The following is a 302-nucleotide window of genomic DNA, read 5'->3' as shown; positions in this document are numbered from 1 at the left end:
GTACAGAAGGAGCAACGGAGCAAACAAGAAGAGACGCCGCATTCCTTCACGTGTAATCTTGAAAGGTTTGTGTATTTGTGTGTCTGTAAGCAGAAAAGAAGAAAAAGAAATATTGGCAACAGAAAATCAAATGCAGGATTATCAAGCATAGAAGGAAAAAAAAGGAGGAAATGGGAAACCATGACCCCACCCATAGAAAAAAGAAAAAGAGAGACACATGAAAGTAACAGAGAGCCACTGTCAAGCAGACTGTGGATACGCACAATGAACACGTGGCGGGGCCGCATCAGCCCCACTGCACG

The sequence above is a fragment of the Trypanosoma theileri genome, assembly GCF_002087225.1.
Source record: "Trypanosoma theileri isolate Edinburgh chromosome Unknown TM35_Tth_36_V1, whole genome shotgun sequence".
NCBI lineage: Eukaryota > Euglenozoa > Kinetoplastea > Trypanosomatida > Trypanosomatidae > Trypanosoma > Trypanosoma theileri.
This window is presented reverse-complemented; position numbering follows the sequence as displayed.